Raw genomic sequence first — 13,514 nt, forward strand, 5'->3', positions numbered from 1 at the left:
TTTTGGACCATCCATTTAAGAGATAATTAAGTGTTTTCAGACTTCTGGTCCACTCTGTATATGTACTCTGGGCCAAAATTAACCGGCCACGTTAAAAATAAGTAATTTTTGATGTCTTATATCTCCTAAACCTGTTGTCCGATTTGAGTGATATTTTTAATATGTTATAGCCTTATTCCTTGACAATATCGTTATAATAATGTAATTGCTAAACACGTAAATTTTCATTGTATACCGGGTGTACGAATTAAACTGTGATTTTTTCTTAAAGTTTGCATCACCCTGTGCAAAGGGTGATGCAATTTTATTGCATCACCCTTTGCACATTTGCAATTGCATTGCGAATTGCATTTTATAAATTCTAGCATTTATAAAATATTGAAATTAAAACCTAACTTTAGCCTCATGTTTTCTCAATATTTTGTTTTTTGATTCATTCACTTATGTTGGATAATACAAAAGTTAGGTAGTTTAACAACTAGCCACGTTTTTCATCAATACAGACGATTTAACTCACCAGCAAAATTAACCACACCACCTTTATTATTGTTTTGTTTACATTACCTGTGACCGTTTGTTTCCTAAATTTGTGTCATCGAAGGATTTTTGACATAATAGTCGTTGTACGACATTGTTGCAAATCTGTTTCCGTGTTAATAACAATTTTTGAACAATTTGTAATTAAAATTAACAATTAAAATTGTAATTTTATATCATTGTGAGCGAATATTGTTGAAATTTTAGTGCTTATTTATTGTTTGAGATTTTAAAAATGCCACTCGTTCCAACTGATTCTGCTAGGGCAGTGGCTTTAGTTGATGCTGGTTACAGTCAACTTCATATCGCTGGTATACTCGATGTACCCAGAACTATGGTACAAGATGCCATCAGACGATTTCGGGAGACAGGATCGTATAACCGCAGGCCAGGTTAAGGCCGAAAACGATGCACTTCAGTTCGAGATGACCGCTTTATTGTCACTTAAGTATTGAGAAATCGCTTTTGCACCGCTCCTGAAGCTCGTAGGTCTCTTCTTGAGGTGAGAAACGTTAGTAAACAAACGACTAGAAGAAGACTGTCAGAAATAAACTTGATGGCTTTTCTTCCAGCACGCGCACCTCAACTGCTCCCACAACACCGTAAGGCTAGACTTCATTTTGCGTTAGAATATGATAACTGGACTATGGCGGAATGGAAGAATATACTGTTCTCAGATGAGAGCAGAATAGCACTAAAAGATCCACATGGACGTCAACGTGTCTATAGGCGTCAAAATGAAAGGTTTGCTGCATGCGCTATAACCGAAATAGTGGTTTACCGAGGAGGGTCAATAATAATTTGTGGAGATATTTCTTACGAAGGGCGTACTGATATTGTTGTGTTCGGTAGAGGCAGTGTGAAATCCCAAGTATACCTGCAAGAAGTTCTCCAAGACCATGTCATGCCTTTTGCACCATTCATTGGTGATAACTTCAGACTAATGCATAACGGTCCACGTTGCCATACAGCAAGATCTACCCGTGAGTACCTTAATGAGATCAGGATTCAAGTTCTACTATGGCCAGCACACAGTCCCGATCTTAACCCAATTGAGCATATCTGGGACAACCTCAAAAGACGGGTAAGAGCAAGAGTACCAGCCCCTGCATCCTGAAGATCTGAAGACAGCTGCGGTAGAGGAGTGGCACAATATCCCCCAATCTGATATCCAGGAGATCATGAATGGATTGCCAAACCGGTTCCAAGAAGTCTTAAGGGCTAGAGGCGGCAACACCCATTATTGATACCCAATTTTTTTCAATTAGACTTTGATTTCCAAAATATTGTTAATTTGAATTTTCTTCGAAGAATTTATTCATTGGATTTTTATTGTAACAAATCACTTTTTTTCAAAAAGATTATTTTTTCTCTTCCGCGGAGATAAAAATTGATAAAAAACAAATCTAGTTGTTAAAGCACCTAACTTTTGTACTATCCAACACAAGCGACTCAATCAAAAAACAAAATGTTGTGTAAGCATGAGGCTCTAGTTACGATTTAATTTCAGTATTCTACAAAGGCTAGAATATTTCACAGGGTGATGCAAACTTTAAGAAAAAACACAATTTTATTCGTACACCCGGCATATAATGAAAATTTACCTGTTTAGCAACAATATTATTATAAAGATGTTGTCAAGGAATAAGGCTATAACATATTAAAAAAATCACTTAAATCTGACAACAGGTTTAGGAGATATAAGAAATCAAAAATTACCCATTTTTAAGGTGGACGGTTAATTTTGGCCCAGAGTGTAGTAATACATCTGGTTATTTACTAAAATAATGTAAGATATGGGATACGAAAAATAATATAAATAAACCTTGAAAAATGCATTTTTACTAAAAAAGTGAACTAGCCTTTAATTAAACGCTAGCTGTGCTCGCTCATATTCAAAAGCTCCTGGATTAACAAAACTTTTATTATCTAAACTTTTTTAATACAATATTATTACATAGTTTGATTAAATTAGCATTAATTTTGTCGAGTGTAACCACATATCTTTTAAATTCCGTGGTAGTGAGTACCGACTTGTGCTGTGTGAGTCACATCGTGGCAGAGGTACCTGAAGTCGTGATTTACGCTCATCGTACACTGCGACGAAGATTAGGGTGTAAATGTTTCAAACTGTTCGCCTTATCGACTCTCATATCTTCGGAAGAGAAGAAGTGACACCCTCGGAACAAGTCCTTAACATTTTTATGCCGCTGACTCTATTAGTCTGACTGGTTTCATTGATTTTATTCTTTCCTTTCAGCGCTGATTTTATCTTTGAGATTGGTATATCCTGACTATACGTCAAATTAGCAGCAAGATAAATTAGACATAGGAGTTGTGGATATTAGGTTTGTTGCTCTCTATTTTCTCCCTTGAAAATTAATTGACTCGTTAGAAAATTTTAAAAGAATATAATTTTATAACCGGGATATATCGATATATAATATTCACATAAAATAAGTTGTTTGAACAAAATGCTGTGTACTTGATAATATTTATAAAAGTGTATTAAAATTATGCTTAAACATTTTTCATACAAATTCATATATGGACATACTGTATTAATATTTACTACGATTTTGTATATATCTCATATAAAATAACATTTTATATGTTGAAATGAGTTCATGTGAAACTTCATTTAAAAGGTTATCAAAATCTTTGCTTAGTAATCAAAATAATTTTTGCTTATTTATTTACTAATTATATTATATATAAACATAATGTCCTGTTTATAGCGTCCGGCGCCTTTTAGTTTTGCTTCGGTATAGTATGTCGGCGATAGTATGTCATTCTCTGTACATGGAAATTACATTTCCATTTTCTAAGTTTATTTCGGACCATACTTCAAAGTAAAGTGCATGGCAAAAGAGGTCCAGGGCAAAGAATATCCTGGCTGCATAACCTGCGAAAAATGGTTTATCTTAACCACTACCGGACTTTTCAGGGCAGCAGTCAACAACGTCAGAATAGCCATATTAGTGTCCAACATCCGTAACGGATAGGCACCATAAGAAGAAGAAGAAGTTTATTTCATCGTTTTCAGCTCCTCTTATGCACATGTATTTTGTTCTGATGTAATTGTTGTAATCTCTTTGTCATGAATTGCAGATCTTCCTGGTCCTGTGCAATGACTACCTAATTATTGTCCGCTAAATAAAGCGTATATGGGGTAGCTTCGTCGTTTAAACTTTCCAGAACATGATCTCCATTTCTTTAGTGCCTCACTTAGGTTGATTTTGAAGAGTGTTGGAGATAAACGAAAATTCTTGGAGAACTGGTTGTTAATATTTATTTTTGATCAAAGATTGTTGTATAATCGTTGCATTGCTTTCTTTAGTGTATACTTTCTAGAGTATATTAATAGAGCTTTTTAGTACTTGCCATCGTCTGCATAGTCGTATTGTATCATAAGCTTTCGTCAAGTCCACAAATAATAGATGAGTTGGTCTATTCCCAGCTATCATTTTTTTTTTTATTTATTTAGATTAAAGTGTAAATGTGGCCGATGCAAGATCGTCCAGCTCCTACTTGCTGTTCCATCACAAGTGGTTCATATTCGTTTTCGACTAGAGTTTTCATAATCTATTCTTACAATCTACTGAGAGTGCTGGTTACTGATATACAGCGGTAGTTTTTGCAGTCTGCTTATCCCTTTTTTTATGCATTGGTTTCCATCAATCCAAAGACCAAAGAAAGATCCATACGCTTTTTCATCTCTGATGTATATATCTCTGTTTAGCTATTTACTAAAAAGTTCCGTAAGCATATCAACAAGAGTTGGTATTGCATTTTTCAAAAAATTAACGGAAGTTCCTTTTGGTCCATAACCTCTTTCATTGTTCATGGTGCATATTCATATGTTCATTTTTTGCAGTTAGGTCGTCTCCGATGTTTAATTCTGGTCCGTAGATTTGGTATCTTCTGGATGTTTGTTGGAGATATTTAGGTAGCTCTTGTAGTTCTCTTGCGTAGTGACTTTTAAATACATTGATGTTGATGGGTTGTATTTTTGTTGTATTTATGTCCTTTCTCCTTAGATTTCGTATGAACCAACAAGCCTATTATTAGCTGATTACATAGAAAAACTATTACAATCATTACATTAATAAATTTGATTAATAAAAACTCTAAATTTAAGTATATTAGGTATTCAAATTGTTTACCAATCACCTATTGATAGTAGTATAACCAATTTTTTTAATTAACATTCTGTAATATTTTCCTGGTTATGTTGTTACATTCTTGTATAAATCTCCGACGTGGACGTAGATCCATTTTATGAATTTTTATGGTATAGCTTGAACTTTGGGTAACCTCACAACAAAAAATTTAATCTAGTTAGATCCGGTGATCTCGGTGGCCATTTTATGCGTCCACGTCGTCTAATTCATCGTCCAGGTAAAACTGTTTTGAAGAGGTTGGCCGTAACTACCACGAAGCCATAAGATTTTTAATCAACGATTAAAGTAGTAATATTCGAAGCCGTAAGATTTATTATTTATAATTTTTTTGAAATTGGCAGCATCCAAAACAAGAATCGGTCTGGTAGAAAATCCGCTACAGAAGACACTCAGATAAATATTTTCGTTGTAGATCCATCTTTATCAAGTAAGATTGTAGCTCGTGATTGTGATGTCAGTGAAAAAACAGTTTTAAAAACACTTAAAAATAAATGACATCAAATAAATTGCAAATATTTCACAAACTGACGAAAAAAGATCCAGACAGACAAAAGGAATATTATGAAATTATGACCAATAGTCCTGAACAAAATACTGATTATTTATCGCATATTTGCTGTAGTGATGAAGTTACAAAAAGTGAGAAATGAGATTTGATACAAATCCTCGTTCGTTTCGTGAAGGTCATACAGTCAATTCATCAGAAATTGATGAAAATATAAAAATAAAATAATATCTGCATATAACCAACAAAATCACAAATCATCCACAAAATTTTCACCAAGATATCATTTTCTAGCAAGATGAAACTTCGTCTCTTTATGCAGGCAGAGTCCAAAATTATTTAAACAGTTTTTCCCGGACGATGGATTGGACAGTCGACAATGTGGCTCCATGGAATGGCAATTAAGATTCCCACATCTTACTTCATTAGATTTGTATTGTGGATTGATCTAAAGTCCTTGGTATCACAGACAAATTTACACAACATTGCTAATCTACCTCAAAGACTTGTACAAGAACGTAACAACATAAATAGAGAAATGTTAGAGAATATTGCAGAAGAAACAAACAATAGGTTATATTATTCTCAACAGTTGAAAAGTGAACATTTTAAATATCAAGTAAACTTAAATTTTGAGTTATTATTATTGAAATTTATTAGGTTGTAAAATTTTAACTATTTAATCAGTTAATCATCATCAGCCGTTTTGAGTCCACTGCTGGATATAGGCCTCCCGTAAATAATTTCAATGCATTCTATCATGAGCACCCTGAATCCAGTTGTGCTGAATGCGCTTGATGTCATCTGACCACCTTGTTGGACGACGTCCTCGATTACGATAAGCATCGTGTCTAGGTTTCCATTCCAGAATTTTCTTCGTCCACCTTCCATCTTTTAATCTAGCAACGTGCTACGCCCAGTTCCATTTCAATGTTGTAATCCTTTGAACTGCGTCAGTAACACCAGTTTTTCTCCTAATTATTGTATTTGATACTCTGTCTCTGAGGCACATATTCAGCATTGACCTCTCCATCGCTCTCTGTGCCACTTGTATTTTATTGATTAATTTTCTGGTAAGGGTCAATGTTTCTGCTCCATACGTTAGAACTAGGAGTACACATTGATCAAAGACCTTCATTTTCAAGCACATGGGAATATCTGATCTAAAGACTTCTCTCAGTTTTCAGTTAATACATATGCGAAAATTATTACTGTAATATATTTTTGGAATTAGGATTTTGATAACCTTTTAAATTAAGAGTTACATGAGCACTCTTACTATTAAAAAAATTGGGGTGTGGCTGTCACCTGATGAAGGTTTATCAAAATACCGAAACTTTGACACCTTTAGATATTAGAAGTTTAAAATCGACTTGTTCACTGCGAATAAGCATATTATCTGAAAATACGGTCAAATATTGAGTAAAAAACATTAAACCACAGACCTAACTACAGTATCTATCTATATAAAAGGCTAGAACGACAAGTCACACTGTTTGTTCATTAAGGTAACTACGCCACCTAGAAAAGAAATCTGAACTACCGACTGACAGATAAAATAGATTAAACTTATGTGACAGACAAAATGGAGAATATTTATTTGCCAAATAAAGTACCGAATAGAAAGTTATCTGGAGAACAAATTGTGTTTATTGTAGTTTGTTATTATATTGTAAGTTATCGCTAAATCAAAAATATAACCTAAATATTGTTGTTTATTATAAATGAGAGACATGGATCCGTTATTAGAAGATTCAATGAAATCGGAGAGTATGATCAGTATGATATATATATATATATATATATATATATATATATATATATATATATATATATATATATATATATATGTATATATATATATATATATATATATATATATATTGTATGGAATGGAATCTTGGACCTTGAATGCGACATCAATGAAAAAACTGGAATCATTCGAGCTGTGGGTGTACAGAAGAATTCTGAAAATATCATGGACAGAACACGTCACAAACAAAGAGGTTCTCTTCAAAGAGGATAAACAAAGAAATGGAAATTTTAAATACAATAAAAACAAGAAAATTAGAATATCTAGGACATATTACACGTGGAGAGAAATACACCTTGCTCCAACTGATTATGCAGGGAAAGATCCAAGGAAAGAGAAGCATATAGAGGTGTAGAATGTCATGGCTGCGCAACCTGAGAGAGAGGTACGGATGAAATGAACTTTTCAGAGCAGCCGTCTCAAAAGTCCGAATAGCTATGATGATTGCCGACCTCCGCCGCGGAGATGGCACTTTATATATATATATATATATATATATATATATATATATATATATATATATATATATATATATATATATATATATATATATATATATATATATATATATCTATATATATATAAATATATAATATATATATATATATATATATATATATATATATATATATATATATATATATATCTATATATATATAAATATATAAATATATATATATATATATATATATATATATATATATATATATATATATATATATATATATATATATATATATATAGGTTAGCGTGGGAATTCTCGCGGGGATTAGCGCTAAGTTGGCGCAAACATTTCTGACAGTAGCATGTTGATTGGTGAGTGGAGCGGATGATATTTGCTTTATGAGAGGTCTCCATGTGATAACCGTATGCCGCCGTCATCTCTTTTATTGAGATAATTTGGACTTTTTCCAATTTCTATGGTTTTTCGGCCATATATATATATATATGTTTGTGTGTGTGTGTGTTTTCTTTAAGTTACCTCATTCCGAGTGGAAAAATCCTCTTGAAAATTGATTCAAATGCAAATGCAAATGTTATAATAATTTTTGTACAAAAAATTTTGAAAACAAATATTTCCGTTTTGAATGATAATGACTTAACAATTGCCTATCTTAAAAAATAAATAGCAATTTCTCAAATTATAACTGATTCATATTAAAAAGATATTTTCAAAGATCGTTGAATCCAGATAACTATCCAAAAGTTGTAATGAAGAAACGATTAATAAACCAAACCAAACACACATATTTTTAATTTCAACTTAAAATTGAATTAGGCTACAATTACAGCTACGCACTTGGTAAAGTAAAGGGTGTATTATTACAAATAAATAGTAGGCTCTGATAGTGGTGTATAATTAAATACGAACAGACAGATGCTTGCGTAAAAAATCGTTCTGTACATTTATTATATTTTATTCTTCGGGAGGTTGGAACCATGTTACGAGAATATACATATATTTTGCGTTTTGTACACACCGGGGATTTTTTTGTATTCTTTTTTATTCTACTCATGCAGATAGAGTAAACAAATAATTATAGATCGGCGCTATTGGAATTAAACATATGCACAATATGGAAACATGCGAGTTGAATGGGAAAAAATATATTTTTTTGTCAGTCGCCCTTTACCTACATGATCTTATGAAATATCTAAAAACGGTTGAATAAAAGCCAGAGGCCATATTTTGATATCACAGAAATTAGTATATACAGGGTGTTAGTAAATACGTTCGACAAACTTTAGGGACTGATTCTGCATAAAAAAATAATGACAATTTTTATATAAATGTATAAAAGTGTCTGTTCAGATTTGCCTCATGTAGTCAGCGGTTCTCAAATTAATTAAGTTTAATTAAGTTCTTAATTTGATAATACGACATTAGGGATTTTTCTAATAAAATAACTTTGTATTATGTTTTATAATAATTGAATATCACAATGTAAATTGATAAACATTGAGTATGAAATATACAGGGTCATTCACGCAACATGTTGGTTAAAAGTTTTCAAAGTTCTGGTCGTCACTGATTTCTGCAAACTTGGAATAATAGGTTATGCAAAGCATTCTTCATTTTTTAAATATTTGCATTCTTCTAGCACTTTCGGTTGTACCGGAAGTCGCCATTAAGTTTCTTATTTTAAATAGAAACTGCTTTTTGTTATTTTTTTTTTAGAATCTACGTAAAATTCTGGATTGATTTTTATTGGGATACCATTCTCGAAAAAATAGCCGTTTTTGAGATATTTAAAGTTTTTAAAAAATTTTTCATATTACACATGCAACTTCAAAAATTAATATTGTGGTTAATATTTATGATGAAAAAACAAAAATTCTTTTTCAGCGTGTACTAAACTCTATTTTTATTTAATCATAAAAAAATTTGCCAATGTTAATACTGGGTGTTCAAAATTTTGTAATATATTTTTATTTTTATATATTTTATAAATATATCTATAAAAATATATATCTATATAAAACAAAGACTTATTCCTAGTTCCCACACACACCTTCCCAAACCCACCGAGGTAGGTTGTACTCCTGCGGTACAACCAGCCCCGGCTTTCCTCCGCCCCCTGGTCTTTGGAACCAGGTCTCGACTATTTCGCAGTATCCCCGTCAGGCAATGGGAGATTTCCGTGTATTTACATTTAAGTGGTAGGTTAGCCCATTTGGCTTTATCACTACCGGTCAAAGCTATTGTTCGGCGATCTAATGATGGTTGTGTGTGCCGATACTTGCTTTCCCTTTTCTCCACCAAGTGCAGTCGAGAGCGAGCAAGCATCGAATCCTTTCATCCGTCGTCTAATACCCAGTCATTCGTCAAGTTATGTCCTTAATCTACCTTGCTTGCTAATTTAATTTTTTTGGTGCTTGCATTCAAGAGCGTCGTGCGGCATGCCTCCGGCTCTCTCCTGCATGCGGTTTTTGTTTTATTTTTTTTTTGTTTTTTTTTTTTGGTGGTTGGTACCCTTTTGTGTTAATTTTTCTATCTACGTTTTAATCTATGGACAGGTATCATCACTATCTGACTCGCTATCCGATTTATCTGAATCTTCATCATTACGAATAATTAAAGGTCTTACTTCATCAATAACTTGTTCTATTTCATATGACTCTAAAATTTTTTTTTCAGTATGCTCAATACATTTCCGCCATTGTTCCTTATTGACTTGGTTTAGTGCATCTTGCCAAAGTTGTAAAACGCTGGCTTCATCGGTGGTCTTACATGCATGTTTATCATAGTAGTTTTTAGTGATGCCCCACACCAATTCAATTGGATTGTACTGGCAGTGATATTGTCGTTTTAACCTTCGAACTGTATGCGGTTTATTCACTAAACTTTTTACAATCACATTCGGATGCACTCTAAGTTTCTCTATAATATGTTTTTTCGCGCACTTTTTAATATTATCTAAGACGTATGTTAGTTAGTTCGTGCGTCTTGATTGATGGCTTCAATGAACCATGGAACTCCCAGTAAATAATTCTTAATATTTTGTATTCAAATCTTCGTATTATTTCAATATTGGAATGTGCGGCGGATTCCCATAATTCTAGTCAAAGTCCAAATTAGTTTCAGGATGGATTTGTAGATGAATATTTTATTTTCAGTTGATAATTTTGATTTTCTGCCTAACAACCAATGCATGTTTGCCTTAGTAAATACATGCTTTCTCTAATTTAATCTTCTGTCCAAGTACATACCTAGATATTTGACTTCATTAACTTGTGGGATTACTGTGGGATTTGTTTTCATTTAATTTGACTCTCCATTTTTTCATCTATTGTCGTATTTTATTTCAGTTAGTTTGTAGCATTTTTGAGGTCATTTTGGGATTTTTGTTACTATTGTATTCCTGTATCATCCGCAACAGTGGCTGCGGTGATATTTTTATCTGTTGGTCAGATAGTCAGCAGTGAATAAAATATATAATATGGGTTCTAGGACGCTTTTTTAGGGTATCCCAGCGAGAATTTATTGTGTGCTTGTGTATTTATTCTCATACTTTACCTGGACGTTTCTGATGATGATATAGAACTTTAAAATGATATAGTAATGTGTCTGGTATAAAAGAGATCTTTATGCCAGACTTTATCCAATGCCTAACTTATGTCCACTGAGGTACTGAGCAGTACCTACCTATTATTTTCAGTCTTTGTCGATTCTCTCTACATTTCTCTGTTCCTGTTATATTGTTGAATGTTGTTTTATGTACCCCAATTGGTGTGATGGTTTTTGTTTTCTAGTATATAGGCATTAGCCTTGTAAGTGTCAGCTTTTTAAAACTTTGGAGGAAACCACTGGAAGAAGACTAATAGGACGGTAGGGCTGTACATTTTCTGTTTTTGTAACGGACTTTAGTATCATTTTTATTTGTGCTAATTTCCATGATGGTGGGAAATGACCTAATCTCATTATAGAGTTAAACAACTATGTCAGAAATTAGAAGCCTTCTTCTGGAAGTTGCTGCAGAGTTCTTCCCGCAATAAAGTCGTATTAAGGGCCTTTTCTGGATCGATGTTGTGTTTTTAATATTTTTTACTTAATTTTTTATAAATTTTTTTTCAGGAATAATGAAAAGTTAGATGTTTTGAATTGATGTCCCCACCATAATTAAACTAGACCTAAGTGTTTTAAAAAAGGTTTTAAATTCTGGTTGTTTAATTGAATGTTTTGGTGCACAATATATAGCTGAAAAAGATGTCCTGTCCAATCTTCTGCAACTACATTTGTGGCTTGAATATGTGCTTTTTGATAGTGAGATGTCTGGTAACGTTTAATGTTGTTTCTTGTAATAATTGCTGTTCCACCATATGCAGTTCCATCTGGATGTGTTGTGTAATATATTTCATAGTTGTGCAATTTGACCAAACTTTTTCTCGTAAAGTGTATTTCTAAACTCAGTATTATATTTAGTTTATAAATAATTATAAATGCATATAACTCATCTTTGTGTTCTGCCGAGTCATTAGAATTCCATTGGAATCTCTTGTTGGTTGATATTTACCATTTGAGCATATATGTAGGTCTTTGTGTTGTACTTATATTTGTTCTGGCCACTGGTAGCTGTTGGTTTCATAGTCTATTCCTTGACACTTCTCTTCTTAGGGTTGGAAATCTTGATTTCTGCAGTTTTTTACGTACAGGTACAGATCAGATCGAATTTTTTTATGGCAGTCAGCTGTGGAGTATTTAGAACACATTTTACACACCTGTATTGATGATAGGAAACATTTTTTGTATGACCGTATCTTTGGTATCTAGTACATTATACTAACTATTTTTTTAGTATTAAAGATTCCACATCAATTTTTGCGTTGAGTAAATATTCCATCCATATAAATTTCTTTATTATTTTCGTGCATTTTTAAGTCCACAAAAAAACAGTGGTAGGGGTTTGTCTTATATTCCTCATTTGTAGAACGATATATCTTTAGCTCTTTATTTCTTTTTTAATTTCTTATTTATCCGCTTTGCGATGAATATGACGAATCGCTACTCTAAAGGGTTTGTCTTGCTTCTTGCGATATGTATAATATTTGGTTTTTTTTTTCATTAGGTGCTTTTAATTCGCGGTCGTATATTTCAACTGTTTGGGCCTGTATCTTACTTGTTCTTCATTCAATACTTTGATTAAATGTTTGCCTTTGACTATAGTGTTTACTAGTTGGTTTAATAGTTGGATATGTTTACCTTAATTGGTACTTAATTTTTTATTTTAACAATAGAGACTTTTTGCAGCACCTACCCTTTTGCCAATGGGATTCTTTACCAAATCAATTAAATTCATAATTTTTAAACTGGCTTCTTTTTACTTACGAGGCTACTTTTGGACAACACTTTATACAACATTTATATAACAATCACTTGTGGGTTGAGGTAAATCCATATGGAATCTTTGAAGTTCATCAGCATTTTATTAACAAGATGGCTTGGAGTAATTGATGATCATTTATTCGTTCCATATTTCTTTCCACAATAACTAACAGCCGAACATTACCTTAGTTTCCTACAGGAAGAGTTACTTATTCTTTTTAAATACATTCGCATTGCTAATACTTGTGTTTTATGCATGATGGTACACCATCCCATTTTAGCATGTTGATGACCTGTAAGACAATAAGAGTCTACATTAGAAATAATAATTGAGCAAATACAACAATTAATGAGGCCAAGGGGTAAATCGTGTGTCACGTCTAAGGAAGGTCATTTTGAACATTTGTTGTAGTTTTGGGCCTGTTTTAAAAATTTTAATATTTATTTATGACAGTTCTGTTTTAATGTTACTGTATTAGATATTTCTTGATAATGTATTACAGGCATGAAAAACACGCGTTAAGATATTTTATTTTTTTGCATAAAAACGGCACCTCATATAAAAATTAGACACAAAAGTTTTTTGTTACAAATTAAACTAGGAATATAAAAATTATTGTTAATTTGAAATATGTCAGTGGCGTACCGTTT

The 13,514-nt window shown here is 32.5% G+C and overlaps 1 long non-coding RNA gene across 1 annotated transcript in view; it reads right to left on the reverse strand.

Annotated features, from left to right (window-relative positions):
- Positions 1-2,446: 2,446 nt before the first annotated feature.
- The window catches only part of LOC140440309 (uncharacterized), a 66,263-nt gene continuing 55,195 nt past the window's right edge, over positions 2,447-13,514 (reverse strand). Inside the window, exon 3 of the long non-coding RNA XR_011950811.1 lies at positions 2,447-2,908. This is a non-coding gene — a long non-coding RNA (uncharacterized lncRNA). The remainder of the gene's footprint in view (positions 2,909-13,514) is intronic.

Source organism: Diabrotica undecimpunctata, chromosome 1 (assembly GCF_040954645.1).
Source record: "Diabrotica undecimpunctata isolate CICGRU chromosome 1, icDiaUnde3, whole genome shotgun sequence".
NCBI lineage: Eukaryota > Metazoa > Arthropoda > Insecta > Coleoptera > Chrysomelidae > Diabrotica > Diabrotica undecimpunctata.